General features: G+C 35.8%; 1 protein-coding gene across 1 annotated transcript in view; it reads left to right on the top strand.

The window, feature by feature from the left end:
• LOC110115994 (chaperone protein dnaJ 49-like) overlaps window positions 1-13808 on the top strand; it is a 31039-nt gene extending 17231 nt beyond the window's left edge. Inside the window, exon 3 of the mRNA XM_020849417.2 lies at window positions 13355-13808. The gene's annotated coding sequence lies outside the window, so the exon portion shown is untranslated. The remainder of the gene's footprint in view (window positions 1-13354) is intronic.
• Window positions 13809-18232: the final 4424 nt, after the last annotated feature.

The following is an 18232-nucleotide window of genomic DNA, read 5'->3' as shown; positions in this document are numbered from 1 at the left end:
CCGACTTGATCCTAAAAAAGTAGACACATTTGCTCGTCATGCCACTCTTGGCAAACTAGCAAGTACGTGGGAAGGTCCCTACATCATCAAAAGATAGGCCGCCTAGGAGCCTACCAATTATTGACCCAAAACAGAATCGAAATGCCAAGGACTTGGAGCCTTGACGACCTCAAACTATTTTATCCATAAAGTAAGTACTTGTCCTCTCTCGCTCCATGTTATTACTATTTTCTCTATTAAAGATCATTTTCTATTCATAAAAAAATCTCACGATCAATTATAGCATTAGAGGCACTGATACGCCTGGGAAGGGCACCTTGTGGGGCCTAGGGGAGATATAATTCGTTAGGTAAGGAGGAGGAATCAAAGAGGAGCTGTTAGGAAAGTTTTCTAATTGTGTTTATGATGTTTAGGAATGTTTTAATCATTTAGAAAAGTGTCCTAATTGTGTTTATGATGTTTAGGAATGTCTTATTAATTAGGAAAGTTTTCCAATTGTGTTTATGATGTTTAGGAAGGTTTCCTAAATTATGTTTAATTATTTAGGAAGATTTTATTTGTGTTATTGTGGCTTGGGCTATTTAAGGGGAAGTTTGGAGTAAGGTTTGGGATCATGCCATTGATGAGTTTTGTGAGTGTTTGTTCTCCATTATTTTTTTGAGAGATTCTTGCGGCGTCTATATATTGGGAGAGAAGGTCCCCCTCTTGAAAGATAGCCATTGTATCTTGCTCGTTCGTATTTCATTTCTTATCAATAAAAATCTACGGTTTGCTGAATTTCTCTTGGTTTGTTGGTTGTTTTTGATACTAAGGCGTATCAGGCACCTGCCTAACAATCACCCCTCCAAAATTCTCGGGAAACTCGGGTTCTTGAGTCTATACCCAAGCCTTGTAATGAAAACTCCTCAGAAGGAGCCTCCTAGGCGAAGCTTGTCCTATCACATCGAATTGACCTTGCTATAAATAACTGCGATCACTTGAGCAACACGAGATTGTCAAATCCCCCTGTGTTCGAGCTGAAAGAGTTGAAGGAAAAGATTGGACTGCTCTCTGCGGCAAGTCGAGGCCCCTAAGCACTCAAGACCTATATGAATGTTAGAACCTCCAACATGAAAGAAAGTCATCTTTTTGTAATATTGGTCACTAAATTCCTGCCGGGTCACTAGAGCACTAAAGTTTTGCTGAACTTGCTCTCACTCACAAAACCAGTCATCAAATATTAAACATTGCCAAGTAAGTGGTGAAACACACACGTTACTGAAATAAGTATTCCCATAAAAAGAGACATATAAAAAATGACTTTTTTTTTCATGCCTGTAAGGCATTACAAGTAACTTCTGTTACATTACTTGTATTGCAAACATTCACACTTATTCGCACAAAAGGCTCGATCTAAGAATACATGATGAGTGAACGACAAACACTATCGAGTAAGGTTCGAAATAGGCGAGAAACCTCTACTCCCATTTCACTTTACTCGATATGAACTTTTTCAGAACATTATCCTACTTAAAAATGAGGAGATTGGATACTCTTGCAATAGTGTCCCAACTAGGTGAGTTAGGTGAATAGGATGACCTCGCCCAACTCATCCAAAGAGGCGAACTAGCCTCCAAGCCTTCAGCTTATCATAACTAGTCGGGATCCAATTTCAGACCTTCTATGGCTTACTCTGATAATACTAATGAACAAAATATAGAAAAATAAAGAATGGAGAGATCAAAAGAGGGATGGAGCAACCTATTGCTTTAATGCATCCACACTTTAACACTTCTCTTTATCTCTCCCAAAACATGGAGTGCTGAGTCAATTCTTATGTGAAAATTCATTTACGCCTGAATACTAACATTAGGAAAGAAAACACATTTCATTTCTCCTCTTCTTTGCTCCCAATGTCGTAGGAAGGCAAAACACCAAGCCAACGAAAGCTTGAAGCTACTCCTATCTTCTTCAAAAAAGCTCACTCTCGATGACAAGCCTAAAAGAGCCTACTGTTTCCACAAAAGCCATCAGTATACTTGCTTAGGCATCTTGCACGCCTCCATCCTATTTATAGGGGGGAGAACATGAAGAGTTATGTCAGTAATCATAATTGGGCATAATGACTCATCAAATTAGCAAGATTTTGAAAAAACGCATAATGTGCCACTAACCACCTAGGCTAATTCGATACACCTTTTGAAAATACTTATTGCCATTGTATGGGCAGGATTTGCATTATTCCGCCAAAAGATCGTAGTCACATCATCTTCGAAAAATCGGCTACAATAAAACGCCTCAGTCACTGTTGGCCGACTTCCCATTTTGCGACAAGTTTTGCAATGAGTAGCGTTCGAGTTCCTAATAATTAACAAGTCTTAAGTATCCTAGCACTATTGGTGACTACAGGCATCTAGCCATTGTCCAAAACAAAACACTTCAGCTACTATTGGCTGATTCCCTCCTTATGATGAGCTCCGCAATAAGTAGCATGTGAGTTCCTAACAATTGATTAGTCTTAAGTGCCCCGTCACTATAGGCGACTACATGCATTTAGCCATTCTCTACAACAAAATGCCTCAGCCACAATTGGCCGACTTCACCCATTGCGACATACTCTACAATGAGTATCATGTGAGTCCATAATAGTTGGTAGGTTTTAAAGATCCCTAACACTATAGGCGACTATAGGCATTACACCACTAAGGGTATGCTCCCACTTTTGCGGCAAGCTTCGCAATAGGCAGCACATGGTTGCCTCTGGAATCGACAAGACAATGACACCAAATGACCTTGAGGGGAGACTCCCTTTTTTAGCACAACGCAGCTTTGCTCTCATTGAATCCAGTTCAAAATGGTGTTGATCTCGCATCTGGGCGATCTCTTTTCCAATACGACTCATCCAACTTACTCTCTCACAGTAGACTTTCTTCTCCTCAAATAAGGCATATTCAATATAATTCTTGGTCACCTTTACTTTCCCAAGATTGGCAATTGATGCCATGTAATGTATTCCCAAAAGGAAAACTTTCTTTTAGGAGTTTGCCATTAAATTCATTGATGAGCAAATCAAGATGTGTGGATCCATCTTTGAGATAAGTCACTACATCAAAGGGCTGAGGATAATATCTCTAGTATCAAAACTCCACCTAGACACTAGTTCATCACCTTCATCTTTTCTTTTAGAAACTTCGCTCTTACCAGAAGGATTTGCCGCGTCGCCACCCGACGAGATGTAGCCCTTGGAGCCATTGAGAGCATCAACACCTGTCGTCAGCTCTTCTCTCCTACGCGCTACTGCCATCTCTTCTCCTCTTATGGTCAGATTGGTAGACACCACCTCCTCCCTGGGAAGGCCCACGACATCGTTGCCCTTTAAGGGCGCACTAGCATGACCCTACTCCTTTGACATAAGTGTCTTCTTAGCCACCAAAACCTTGGAACTCGGCCAGATTCTGCGCTCGTTCTCTTCTTCGGACAAACTCTCACATCAACTTTGCCTACGACCAAAGAGGATTTATCCCCTGGCCTCATGATCGCCATCGTCACATTGGATTGCGATGACGAATTCATGGGATAAGTATACCTTGTGACTCCCTCTGCAATAGACAAATAAAATATCAGAACCAATCAACGATATCGTCACTTCAAGAATTAACATACAACGTAGCATAGAAATTCTTGAAAATATTTTGATAAGCCACATGGTGCAGAACCACCGGTGTTTCATTCTTCACCACCAACAATACCGCCCTCTCATTAGAAAGCTTAGAAAGAGGTAACTTCTTCCACAATGATATCCGAGCAGTACACACTCTCCATTCGAGTGCTCAAAACAACGACAAACTTTGCTTTTCAGTCTCGTACTTTGTTCGCTAGGCCTATCGTTCTGCCCGTCGAATGCGAGAATTGGACAAAACTCTATTGCGAAGCCTTTATACTGTAAAGACGTGTCTAAATAGATTCAGAGACCATGGCAGATTGCGCTCTTGCAGCAAAGAAGCAAATGAAATCACTCCTGCCACCAAATTCAACAGTAATTATGTGGGAACCACCCCATAAAAAATCAAAACTTCCTTTATTGAGCACAGGGGAAATGACAACCCAAGATTTAGATGATCATCGGGAATTACCAATTCCTCATCTAACATAGAGTTAATATGTTCATTTTCCATTGCCGGTTTGGCGACGAAATCGACATTTGAAAAGCTTTATGCTCTGAAAGCATACTCGGCGTACTCTTCAATCAGGTGAGTCTAGGACAAGTCACTCTTGTCAAGTAACTTATCCTCTCATTTGCACAAACCAGACATCCTGAAGTCATAATCTGAAACTTGGAAGAATGGAAGATATAAAAATAAAAATTAAGATGAAAGATCTCACTATTCTTTCTCATCATTGCACAATCCGAAAGGCCATATCATGCTCATTCATAGTAATTGCACAACCACTCTCAAAATCCACGATGCATCTACCGCTCCGTCCCATTCAATGGAATTGAAAAAATCCTCTTAATTTCTTTTGCAGGAATCAAAGACTATCCATTTGAGAATTAACACGTCTAAACTCATGGACAAAACAAATCATGGAAAAAGAAAAGAAAGGTATAAATCAACCAATAAGGGGAATACGCCTGGCTTGCTCTAGTACATGATCCTTCGCCATAGTCTTAGACATTCCATTCGGTTAAGGTATTCCACAATGTACTGAACACCCACAAAAAAGTCCCGCTTGGTCTGATTAAGCAACGACCACTGTTCGGTTTCTATCGAGATTGCACAGTCCCACACAATCGTCAGCCGGGCGTCCAAAGAAGCCATTGCCTCTCTCCAGTCGGCGCGTCATTCGCTGTTGCAACCCTCCCTTCAACAACACTGAGCTCTCTTGCACCCTTGAACTTGGCCACTGACTCCAGAGCCTTTAACCTTCTAATAATTTCATCTATCGAAATTCATTTCGAAGGAAAGATGAGGTCAGTAAAGAGGGTATACGAGAGAGAGGTCGTCGGCTTCCCAGGCGCCTTATCTACAGCTCGCCCCTTAGCAGCTCCTTCAATTCTTTCAGTAGTTACAACAATTTCCAGAACAACTGCCTCCCTCTTTGGCACACTCACCTCCTTTGAAGTACCTCACTCGTGCTCCCTTGTGCACTTCCAAAAAGAAAAGGATTATATTCCTCATTGTCAGAGCCTTTGCCTCATAAGTAATGCCTCCCACAGCCAGGACCATAGGAACAATTGTCTTCTTTGTTCACATAGCCAGACCATGCGATTGGTTATCCCTTATAACAATTGGTTCCCCTACCTCAGCTCGCTTCTCTTCGGCAAAAAACTTAGTCAGATCGATCGAGTCAACAAACACTCTCCCCCCTTTTCCAACAATGGACCTACTTGGCATAACCTCCTTGATCATAGCCTCCATGCCAACGGTTACTCATGCCTTCTTGGCAACCTTTTGAGAAGCTCGAATTCCAAGAGAGGCTCTTAGTTGAAAAGCAAAAGAAAACATTTATTTGACCCGAAGCTGATATTTTTAAAGATACCTGGAGATGAGGTCATCTAGTCTATATGAGGAAACACAAATCATAAAGGATATTGGGTAGTAAATTAGTAATTACTCGTGCTCTTCTTTTTGGTTTTCACTTATCGAAGTATCGAACCTTTTCGACATCCGATGTTTAAAGAGTTTCATAAATCGAGTAACCAATTGTATAATCATTAATACCTGTGCAGATACCTGTTCATAAGTGTCTTATAGTTTATGTTTGAATCAAGGGAAAGGAGTATTTACTCCTCTATTGGAGCTTTTCGTTTGAGGGATTCACTCAGGAGCTGGAAAGGTGGTTACCACTTGAGCATGGTGAACCAGCATCAACCACCTCTTCCAAGTAGTCACTCTCAGGCGAGGGAAACCTCAAAAGTTCTTTTCTCAGACAGAAAAATCTTTATTCATCTCAACTAGAATTGAGATTCCCATGTGGGCGACCTTGCAGACATCTCTTGCAACCAGATCGATCTATAGGCGTTGTTAAGACATCAGTCGCCCTTCTCACCTCACAATAGAGCGACCACTGAATGACCTAATATTTTACATTAGCTCTTTAACTACACTTCGATGATACCCACTCTTCCCTTATCTCAATAAGGGCTTTTGGACTAGCTCTCAGCCAAGGACGAGAAGTCTCCATAAGTCTATTTGACTAGCCCCTCTCAATCGCCGTTCCACTCGACACCGATGACCGACTTACAACATAGACCGACAAGACAATAATAATGTCAAAGATGTACCTTATGCAACTTTCCAGACTCTATAAAAAGGGGAGGACTGATAAGAAAGAAGAAGAAGAAAGATTTTAATAGTTTCAAATAAAGCATCCTCAAAAGAGAGAGACCACAAGGAAGAATCATTGGAGGAAAAATTAAGAAATGTTATTTCTTTCTTTGTAATCTAAAGCTCCAGCTTTCCACCTGCTTGTATCTCTGACCTGAATAATAAATATTAAGTCTAGATTCATACAATCTCTTAACTTCTCTCTTTCTTTCTTCACATTCATACTTTATTACATTCTCTTCTCGTACTCTCTGCCTATCGTTGGCGTATAGTACGGTTCTCGATTATCGACGAAACAAAATGGAATTCAACACGTCTCACATTTTGTTTCTAAGTGTAAAGCTATCGCAGGTTTAACCATCTTATAAAATTTTTACTTATTTTTTAAGGGTACTTTTCTATTACACAACAAGTCAAGTCCAATGCATTCCTCCATTTCAACCATCCAATTTGAATTCTACTAATAATAAACCTATCTATTTCACTATTTCTTTGAACTATACCTCAAGATACTTTTTAATGACTTGATCACCCAATATCACAATCCCATCACTAGTTTTATTACAACTAAAATTACACTCAATGTATTCATTTTTAGATCTAATCAAATGAAAAACTTTTTACTCTAAGGTTGATATCCATAATTCAAGTTTTTAATCAACTCCCTTTGTATTCTTATCAATACGAATAATATCATCAGCAAAAAGCATACACTATGGTATATCTTCTTGCAAATGTCTAGTGAGAACATCCATGATACATGATTGAAGTAAAAATACATGAGCTTAAAGTTATTCCTTGATATAATCCAACTAAAATTGCCAAATGCTTAGTTCAAACACCTTGTGTTTGACACTAATAATGGCTCCTGTGTACATATCTTTAATGACTTGAATCATTATATTTATTAATTTCATTAATTTGCTTGTAAGGGAACCTATATTCTAAGTTTTTATCCTAATTTTAATTACTTGGACTAACTTCTTTTGCCACATCTGTCCATGATATGGAAACCCTTACCTATTTAACATTGCACCCGAGTACCGGTGCAACAGCCCTTGCACACTTGTCAGTATATTCAGGTCATACAGTGTGTTTCTTCAAGGGAACGCCCTAGCATTAATAAAATATATTTATGAATTCATATCATGAGTATTCGACAAGTTTTATGCTAGTTATTGATCATCTAACACAACCCTCAATATTTTTCCTCCAGAACTTACGACCTGGTAATGACAATGTTTAAATAAATTATAAATATATAATAAACAATTTTTTTTATTTTTATCATAATATTAATAAAATTGAAATCAGAGAGACTTTAAAGAACAAAAATGTGTGAAAAATAGTAAGAGCTTATGATATTCAAATAAAAGTTTGGAAACGTTTTGGAGATCAAGAGATTTTTTGGCTTACTACATCTTAAATATTATTTTGAAAGCTAAAATGAACTTAGATGAGTGGAAAATATTGAGTTGATTCTTATTTTTAAGAATAAAGCTGATATATAAGATTGTGTGAATTACAAAGAAATTAAGTTAGTGTCATATAGAAAATTAAATGGGTTGGAGAGAATGCTAAGGAGATTGATATTTTAAGATTTAATTTATGTGGTAGAGGTCGTCTTAGAAATGATGTAGGTGTGATTGTAGATAAGAGTTTTAAGGATAATATTTTAAAAATTAATAAAATTAGAGATAGAATTATAGTTTTAAAGATTGTTATTGATGTTAAGATTATTAATATTATAATTGCTTATACATCTCAACTAGGTTTAGGTATGTGTTCATTTAGAAGATTTAATACAAAATATATCTTTTGAAGAAAGAATTTTTCTTGGAGGAGATTTTAATGAACATGTTGGTAGAGAGTTAGATGATTTAAAAGTATTCATGGTAGCTATGTGTTTGGCATGACTAATTAAGATAGTAAGGTTATATTATATTTTTCTTTAGTTTATGATTTTATAATTGCTAATAGTTTATTTAAGAAAAGAGATGAATATCTCGTCACTTATAAGAATGGTTATAATAAAACTCATATTGATTATTTTTTTATAAGAAAAATGGATCGTTTATATTGCAAAGATTGCAAAGTTATTTCAAATGAAAGTTTATGTACTCAATATCGCTTATTAGTTTTAAATTTTAAGATGAAGGGGCAGAAAATAAAAAATAAAATAAAATATTTTTCTAGGATTAGATTGGGGCATTTAAAAATATTAATTAAAATATTTTTTTAGAGTAAGATTCTTGATGTTAAGATTTGTTTGTGTAAGAGGAAGCTAATGCTATATAAGAAAAAGTAGCTAGCGATATTAAGAATATTGCAAAGAATGTACTTGGAGTATCAGAGGGAAAAGCTCTTAATAGTAAAAATAGTTTGTGATGGAATCAAAATGTGCAAGAAAAGATTAAAAATAAGAAGATTTGTTATAAAATTGATTTAGATCTAAAAATTCTAATAATAGGGAAAGATATAAAGAAACCCGTAAGGAGTCTACGAAAGCAATATGCATAGATTAGGTGCTAAGGTGGGTGAAAGAAATATGTATAAGTTAGCCAAATAAAGAGACAAGAGTAGTAAGGATTTAGTTCAAGTGAAGTGCATTAAGTATGAATATCAAAAAGTATTTTTATTAGAAGAAGATATTCAACAAAGGTGGATGAAATATTTTGTTAAACTTTTCAATAATGATTGTGAGAATACGGTTGACTTTAGTGATCTTAGTAACCTAAATGAAAATAATGATTTTTAATTTTTATTGCTGTATTAGTAAAGTGAAGTTAGAGGGGCTTTAAAAAAAATGAAGTGTGAAAAAGCTATTGGACCTGATGTTATTCCAATAGAGGTGTGGAAATGCTTAGGAGATGAAAGAATTTCTTGGCATACTAAACTTTTTAATACTACTTTAAAGATTAAAAAGATGCCAGTTGTGTGGAGAATGAGTGTGTTGATTCTTATTTTGAAGAAAAAATATGTTGCACAAGATTGTGCGAATCATAGAGGAATTAAGTTAATGTGTCATACTCTAAAATTATGGGAGAGAGTTATGGAACTTATGTTTTGACGTGATACTAATGTTTCTCAAAATCAATTTAAATTTATGCCAGGTAGGTCTACTATGGAAGCTATATATTTATTGAGAGGATTGATGGAGAAGTATAGAGAGAATAAGGAGGTTCTACATATGATATTTATTAATTTATAGAAAACATATAATAAAGTTCCAAGAGAAGTGTTATATAGAGTTCTAGAAAAGAAAGGGTTTCATAATGCTTATATTCAAGTCATTAAGAATATATATGCAGGAGCTATTACTTATGTTCAAAACACAAGGTGGTTTGACCAAATATTTTCCTATTTCAGGTTGATTACATGAAGGATCAGCCTTAAGCCCATTACCTTTTTCTTTAGTCATGGATGTTCTCACCAAACATTTGCAAGAGGTTTTACCATAGTGTATGCTTTTTGCTGATGATATTCTTCTTGTTGATAAGACTAAAGAGGGAGTTGAAAGTAAACTTGAATTATGGAGGTCAACCTTAGAGTCTAAAGGTTTTCGTCTGAGTAGATCTAAAATTGCATATATGGATTGTGACTTTGGGTAATCAAGTTATTAATAAGTGTACACATTTTATATATCTCGGGGCTATTGTTCATAGTGATGGTGAAATAGATGGGTTTTTTATTTTTGGAATTCAAGTTGGATGGTTAAAGTGGAGGAATGCAGTGTGTGATAGAAAAGTCCCCCTCAAACTTAAGGGAAAATTTTATAAGATGGTTAGACTTGCAATGCTTTATGATGTAGAATGTTGATCAATAAAAGAGAAGCGTAATATTAAGTTAAGTTTTGCAGAGATGAGGATGCTCAGGTGGACGAGTGGCTTTACTCTTAGAGGCAAGGTATGTAATGAGCATATATGTGAGAAGGTTGGAGCAGCTCTAGTGGAAGATAAGATTAGAGAGAGTTTCCTTAGATGGTTTGGTCACATAAAATGGTGCCTTCCGATGACCCGGTTAGGAAAGTAGATATATTAGATTTGATTTATGTTAGGTAGAGGTAGACCTAAACAGATTTAGTTAGAAAATATTAGAAATGACCTTTCTTTACTAGATTTAAATGAAAATTTAACTTTTAACAGGAGCACAATGGAGAAAAAGGATTCATGCAGCTGACCCCCTAGTGGGCTAAAGGCTTGATGTTGTTGTTGTTGTTGTTGTTGTTGTAACGCTAAATGCTGTTAGGAGGCATGTGATGTTGACTAGATGGGCTAGCATATTGGGCTAGTGTTTCTAAACAACGAAGATCAATATATGTTTGTGATTTTCTATTGGGAAATTGCGTGCTTTTGCTTTCACTAGCTTTCAACTTATTTTGTAGAGGAATTTGTCCTTCTCGTTCTCATTGTTTTGGGGCACTAACGACTTCTTCATGGTAGTTGTGTTAGAATTATTATTTTTCTTGAAATAGGTGCTACAAGAATTGGGGTATGCAATAGTTATTGTTTTATGTTATAGAAGACCTCATCCCAAATGAATAGAGCATCCTTCTTCATTATCTTTGAGAAGGGCTGCTGCCTATTAGATAGGTTTGGGATGAATCACCATGTGCATAAGAAGGATGCCAAAGAAATATGTGTGGAATCGTCTTCTTGATGGCTTGAATATTGGTGGGGTTGATTTCGATAATCCAAACCTGATGCCTTTATCATTTAAATACAATATCCAAATTATTTAATAGTATCATTCAAAATAGCTGCATGACTTCACAAACTTTGACAATAATTTGAATATCAATTAGATGTGTCATGATTATCTTAGTGGATAGTCTCAACTGCATGAGAAGATAGTTTTGATTTTAATGTTTCAAGTTCTTTAAATTGTAGGCATCAAATTCATGTTTTATTGATTACATACTGCAATTGTATGAATTTGATCATTTTGACTGCTGAAAGATATTAGTAAAATAGACTTTTAGCTTTCTATAAGTTGTCCATTCACCATTTGATGTGAAACGTACATGCGATGATGGAGTTACTTTAAGAAATTAACAAGAACAATTTAAACAAATAATCCCAAAGCAAAATTATCACTTATAGCAAAAGATTGATCCTTGGAATTCGTGTTCTTTAACTTGGTTAGGCAAGGTAGAGCAAGATCAATCAACCAAGCAATTCAAGAAACACAAAGAATAATTGTAAAGCTACGATGGTAACAAGAGTCCACAATTTAATAATGAAAACTTTCACCTTTGGAGCCCATACGCTCAACTAGTCTAGGCTTTAGCGGAAGAAGAGTCTCCACCTTAGAATCGAGGTCGCTCCGAGGAAGAAGGAACCTTGGATCGTCGTTCTTGGATAGGTGGCCGGAGTATGGAATTCTTGCCAGCAATTTCTTGAAGGTGTATTCGGCGGCCTGGAATGTCCGGACAGTGTTTGGAGACCTTCTAGCAGGCTGGACAGCAAGAAAACATGTTCCAAATCTCCTAAACAGCAGGTTTCAGATGCTTGAAATGCGAGGCAGCAGATAGGAGAAGTCTGGACAGCAGTTTGGCCTTTAAGGAGTTCTGGACAGCAACATATAATGCTTGTACAAGCCTTGGACAGTTGCTATAGGGTGCTGGAGGTGTTTGGACAGCAATTCTAGGTCTCCAATGGTGCAGGACAGCAGGCTGCCCTGGTTGGAATGCATGAGTATACAACAGATTTTAGGGGGGGGAGGGAGGAGAACCGTGAGGGGAGACTTGGGCGGGTGAGGCTATGGGGGGAAGAACACAAAATCTGAATTTTAATTCAGATTTCCTTAAGTGTAGAGAATTTATTTTCAATTTCAAAATTTTGAAATTGAAATTAAGCTAGGAGGGAAGGGATTAAAGGTGGATTAAAAGAGAATTAAATGGGGAGAGAGAGGAGGGAGGGCCGGCCATGTAGAGAGGGGAGATGTTTGAGACTTAAGTAGGTGGGGACCACTAGTAATTAATCAAAATCTGATTTTTAATTTCAGATTTTAATTGTCTCATGTAACTCCCTAATTTAAATAAAAATTAGGAGGGAATTTGAATTTCAAAAGAGTGTAACTCCCTTAATTAATTCCCCAAATTAATTGGCTCAATTAGTAAGGTAATTATGGAAAATTCAAATGTGCAAGGGGAAAACCAAAGGGGGCCGGTGGTATGGAAGGTGGCGGCTAGATTGGCCGGCGTGGATCTGGCCGGCGGGTGGCCGGCCGGTGGTGGCTGTTTTTCTGGCCGGCGAAATAGGAAGGGATGGGCAAGGTGGCCGGCGGTCTAGGGTTGCTTGGAGCAAGCGGCGACAAAGGGCAAGGAGGAAGAGATGGAATCTTCTGAAGATTTGACGACTACGAATTTACTAACCTCAAATGTCTTCTCGTTGAATTTCCACAAGATTAGTTAGCACGAACTAGAACTCACAAAGAGATCTAGTCTTCTCCGGCGAACTCACTAAGAGATCGAGGAGGGTGAAGAACTCACCAAGAGATCTTCTTGAACTCACAAAGAGAACACATAGTAGTAAATTTTTATTTCATCAAAACTGAAATTACAATGCATGAGGCCTCATATAAATAGGCCAAAATGAAAAAAAAGAAGAAATGACACAAATGCCCTTCCGGGCTACATAAGCGACTAAATGCCCATAAGGGCAAAAGCGAAAAAACATCAAAATAAAATACGCTACTACATAAAATGACAAAATACAAGTCATGCTCATGGCCGTCGATCTCCGGCGTCGAAAATGCTGACGATGTCCTCATCACCATTGTTTTTCCATTTTCTGGTAATTGTTAGAAGTATTATGAAAATTGAGGAAATTTGATCCAACAACTAACAATCTGTTGCGTTAGCAAAAGTTTTGCGCTTTTTTGTCTCATTCTTCGTGAGACGAGGCATGTAGAAATTAAAGGACAAGCAGGTTTGTTGACATTCTATTGTTTATTTCTTACGCCAGCTGAAATAATTTGTTTATTTGCTTTAATTAATATAGTTAACAAAAATTATGCTCATTTAATGTGTGTTTGCTTTGTAGATTTGGTGCCATTTACTCTAAGATGCCGATTTAAATGCAAATTAAAGTTCTGGAAGCTGCTTTCCATCTCTGAGCCAGAGATGGTCCGCATTGAGATTTATGGCTGAGTTATTGATCATTCAACAAGTCAGTTTGTGCTATCTAATAAAAACAGATTTCAACATAGTAGACCTGCAGCATCTTACTAAACCGCTGCCGTATTGCAATTCAACATACATAATGTAGTTGCAAACGTGCATAGAGAAATCTCATATTTTTTAGCTTCTTCCTGCCTTATATTACACATTATGAATTATTACACTCATGGAGTGTAGTTTTTCTTTCAACCTTTTATTGGAAATTGAAGTGCTTATGTGCAAACTAAATGTTTTTGCTCCCATATGTTGCTGAATTCTATGTGATCTGGTGTGACTCGATACTCAAAAAAATCTGTTCTAATGGCTAGTTTGTGGCACCTCAAATTTTATTAGGTAAATTACTGTTTTTCTGCTAAGCTTTTCCACCATCTGTGGAAGTGGCTTTATGCTTTTGGCCATGGGAGGATGCTTTCTTTAGAATGCTGAAGTCTTCACCTCAAAATTAAAAAACTTCTCGTTGCTTGACGTCCGGCTAGGATTTTTATTGCAGGTTAATACGCCATATGGAAATTAGAAAGATTTTAACTGTTTTTTTAATCTGAAAATAATATGTTAGAATTTGGGCTGAATGGGTTTTCAAACCTTTGGGGTTGTTTTAAGATGATTGTGATATTAAAAAAGATGTGTTATTGATAGATTGCATTTATTTTTAAGCTAATTTAAGATTTTTTAATTTTCTTTTTACACCAAGGATCAGCCTTAAGCCTATATCTTTTTGCTTTAGTTATGGATGTTCTCACTAGACATATGCAAGAGGTTGTAGCCTAGTGTATGCTTTTGGTTGATGATATTCTTCTTGTTGATAAGACTCGAGAGGGAGTTGAAGGTAGATTTGAATTATGGAGGTCAATTTTAGGAACTTTTATTACGTCCGGTGCAAGGACGTAGAGGAACGTCTGGTCGGAGGTAATTTTCCGTCAAAAAATTAGGTATTTGCTCGGTACAACTAGGTATTATTTGATAATAATGAGGAATACCATTTTCTGAAGACCAATATCGAGTTATACCGAGCTGTACCGAGAAATACCGAGTTGTACTGAGTTTTTTCTAGAAAAACTTGGTACAACTTTGGTATAACTCGGTATTTGCTCGGTAAAGCCCGGTATAACTCGCTATTGGGTCTTCAAATGATGGTATTCTTCGTTATTGTTTGGTATTGCTCGGTATTTGCTCGGTACAACTCATTTTTTGGCGGGAATTTGCCTCCGACCGGACGTTCCTCTACGTCCAGTCGGAGGACGTAATAATTGTTCTTGAGAGTCTAAAGGTTTTCGTTTGAGTAGATCTAAAATTGAATATATGGAGTGTAATTTTAGTAATAATTGTTCCTTTGGGGGGACTTTGACTTTTGTTGATCAAGTCATTAATAAGAATAAATGTTTTAGACATATTATGTCTATTGTGTAGAGTGATGGTGAAATAGATGGGAATATTATTAGTAAATTTCAAGTTGGATGGTTAAAGTGGAGGTATGCATCTGACATGTGTGATAGAAAGTTCTCCTCAAACATAAGGGAAAATTCTATAAGATGGTTTAACTTATAATACTTTATGGTGCAAAATGTTGGTCTTTAAAAGAGAAACTTAATATTAAGTTAAGTGTTGTAGAGATGAGGATGATCTGATGGATGAGTGGCTTTACTTTTAGAGGAAACATACAAAATGAGCATATACGTGAAAAGGTTGGAGTAGCTCCAATAAAAGGTAAGATTAGGGAGAGTCGCCTTAGATGGCTTGGTCACATAAAATGGCGGCCTTCGGATTTCCTAGTTAGGAAAGTAGATATTATTAGATTTGAGTTTTGTTAAGAAAGCGATAGACCTAAAAAAGATTTGGTTAGAAAATATTAGAAATAACATATTGTTATTAGATTTAAATGAGAATTTAACATTTAACAAGGCATAATAAATAAAAAAGGACTCATATAGCTGACTCCACATAGTGGGATAAAGGTTTGACGTTGTTATTGTTAAGAATTTTAAAATATATTTTAATCAAATTTAAGTCAGATATTATTATCTAATTTTTATTATTTTTTATCCGCAATACCAACGACTACAAAGATTTGACTTATTTATATCTCTGTGACATCTCGCACACGATTAATACTTGGACCTTAAAAAGCATCATTGATAAAGTGAGATATATTTAAATCATTTAAATCTAAGGCTTAGGATCCCTAGCTTGTAATTTTGATGATAACAAACATTAGTGTTTGAGTTCTTTTAATTTTTCAAGCATATATACTGGATATTATTTTTTTCTGTGCTCACTAACATTTTAGGAAGGACGCACACCACTCAAGACTACAAGACTCAAGCTTGGGTATAATAGGTTGTCAATCAAAAAGAGTCAGTAATTTTTAATTTTCTTATAATTTTATTTCATGAGACTGGCCATGTAAGGGTGTATGGTAAAGTTGTGAACATACACACACACTAGGAGAGTAAAAAATTTGAAATTAAAAATTTGAACAAATCTAATCATACGATTTTAATCATATTGCATAATATGTTATTTGGAAAATTATGTCTAACGACTAATTGAACCATTAATTTTAATGAATTGAGCGTATTGCACAATTCATATCGTACAATAAGATTTGATTTGATATGTAAACCATAACTGTCATATAAATTAAGGATTTTTAAAAATGAAAATTGAACTAATCGTACATTATGATTACAATCATACTTTATGATATTATTAAATCATACTTAAATTATCCCACGTGATTAGTCAATCATATCATGATATAATAAATATGATCGATCGAACTGTACGATCTTGCTATAAAATGATTAATATTGATTCCTTTTTTTGCTATAAAATTGTTTTAAAAACTAATCCAAGTAATTATATTAAAGCCCGTGGAAGCAACTGAGAATTTAAAATATTTTTCAATATATAATTTTTTTTTAAATCACAACCTATCATATATGTAGTTGATAGTAAATATTGAAATTTGTGCGGTAAATTCAACTTGTAGATAATTAAAAGAAAATAATAAAAAATAAAATGCAAAAAGGAAAAAGCACACCAAAGTTTTTTATAGTGGTTCGATAAATTTTGACCTACGTCCACTCCCTGTAGTCATCCACTCTGGGTATTGCACTAATACTAAGTGTCTTTCCTTTTGGCCACATATCAAGGTGGAAAAGCCCTTACAAAAGTCCCTTCCATCAACCCTGGTGCAGAAGAGTGACGGAAGTTGTCATGCTCTTGGTGCCGGTAGTGGACCTTCAATCCTTTTACTCCCTCCTACGAATGTAGAGAACTCGGAACCCTTATTTACCCTCCTAATAATGGCAGAGTACCACAATCATTTTTCTCCCTCCCGGAGAAGGCAGAGAATCCTAGACTCTTAACTTTGAAACTTCTCTTGTTGCAATCCAGGATCCATAGTATGTGATTTTAATGATGATAATCATTATTGATTGAATTGTTACTTTTCTTACCAAATATTTTAGATATTTCTTCTATTTGTGAGCAGTAACATTGCATGTAAGAATTACACCGCTCAAGGCTATCGAAAGTTCAAGAATGAGTAGAATAGGAATGTCAAGTAAACAAAGTCGATAATTTTACTTTTCTATATTTTCTATTTCTTGAGTTTGGCTACGTAAGAGTGTATGCAATTGAGTGACTATGCACACATATATTAGGTGAGTGAAATAAGTTTTAAAAGTTAAATTTTTTCTATTAATCATATTGTACGACTTATAATCTTACTACTAGTACATAAAGAATTGGGCTTAATAGCTAATTAAAAAATTAGTTTATGTGAACTAATTGTACTATATGATCTGGATCATACTATACAATTCGTTACGATTTGAAAACCCTATCTGTCAAATTAATATAAGATTTTGAAATTTGATTTTTGAACTAATCATACTGTACGATGCCAATCAAACTGTACGAATATTTAAAATCTAGCTTAAATTAACCCCAATGATTTGTTAATCAAATCATGGTTTAATTAATGATAGCAGATTTTTGCGAATATGATTTCAGGAAATATAATTTTAATGATAGCAAATATTTTTATTTTTCTACGACTGTCTCGCCTACTAATGTTTCAGGTCCACAAGATTAAATTGTAAATCGAACCAGCTCAAATTTGGGTAGATTAGGACTAAGTTAGCTTGTAATATACATTAAGTGTCTTTTACCTTTTTTTGAGTCCATTATAATATGTGGGTCCTGATAATCTTGCACACACATATTTGGGGAAAAAATATGTTTATTTTTAGTGTTCTCTATTTTTGATCACATCATCTGAAATGATTCATAATCGTCATGGATGATCAGTTAAAAATAGAAACCATAATTAGGGCATCCTGGTTAAGATAGCTACAATTAAGCAAATCATCCTAGACAATATTATCATCATCCGGGATGATAGGATCAAATCAGAAAGAATCAGCCGCCAAATCTTGTTATGCATGTTTTATTTTTTGGCATCATCCATGACATCGTCTTGGGCAATGCACTATAATTATGCCTAAATTAGTTTGGTAATTAAGGAAAATAATTAAAGTTTGATTGCTCGATTATATCGTCCTGGATGATTACAAGATCATCCGGGACGACCAGTTAATAAACCTTAGTTCTTCCTGAATGATCCTTAATCGACCTGGCTCTATCCCGGGCGATATTCTGGCCGATATGTGATGTTTTGTATTAATCGTCTCGGACGATCGTGAGATCGGCCTAGATGATCAAGTTATTTTTCATT

Source organism: Dendrobium catenatum, unplaced genomic scaffold, assembly GCF_001605985.2.
Source record: "Dendrobium catenatum unplaced genomic scaffold, ASM160598v2 fragScaff_scaffold_231, whole genome shotgun sequence".
Lineage (NCBI taxonomy): Eukaryota > Viridiplantae > Streptophyta > Magnoliopsida > Asparagales > Orchidaceae > Dendrobium > Dendrobium catenatum.
The sequence above is the reverse complement of the archived record's forward strand: the minus strand, read 5'-3'. Positions and strand labels throughout refer to the sequence as shown.